Genomic DNA, 557 nt, shown 5'->3' with positions numbered 1-557 from the left:
AACTCATTTTATGAGGCCAGCATCATCCTGATACCAAAGCCAGGCAGAGACACAACAAAAAAAGAGAATTTTAGACCAATACCTCTGATGAACATTGATGTGAAAATCCTCAATAAAATACAGGGAAACTGAATCGAGCAGCACATCTAAAAGCTTATCCACCACAATCAAATTGGTTTTATCCCTGGGATGCAAGGATGGTTCAACATATGCAAATCAATAAACGTAATTCATCACATAAACAGAACCAATGATAGAAACCACATGATTATCTCAATAGATGCAGAAAGGCCTTCAACAAAATTCAACTGCCCTTCATGCTAAAAACTCTCAATAAATTCGGTATTGATGGAACGTATCTCAAAATAATAAGAGCTATTTATGACAGACCCACAACCAACATCATACTGAATGGGCAAAATGTGGAAGCATTCCCTTTGAAGCCTGGCACAAGACAGGGATGCCCTCTCTCAACACTCCTATTCAACACAGTGTTGGAAGTTCTGGCTAGGGCAATCAGGCAGGAGAAAGAAATAAAGGGTATTCAATTAGGAAAA

Source organism: Mandrillus leucophaeus, unplaced genomic scaffold (genome assembly GCF_000951045.1).
Source record: "Mandrillus leucophaeus isolate KB7577 unplaced genomic scaffold, Mleu.le_1.0 Scaffold472, whole genome shotgun sequence".
In the NCBI taxonomy this organism is placed as follows: Eukaryota; Metazoa; Chordata; class Mammalia; order Primates; family Cercopithecidae; genus Mandrillus; species Mandrillus leucophaeus.
Note: the sequence above shows the minus strand (reverse complement) of the source record.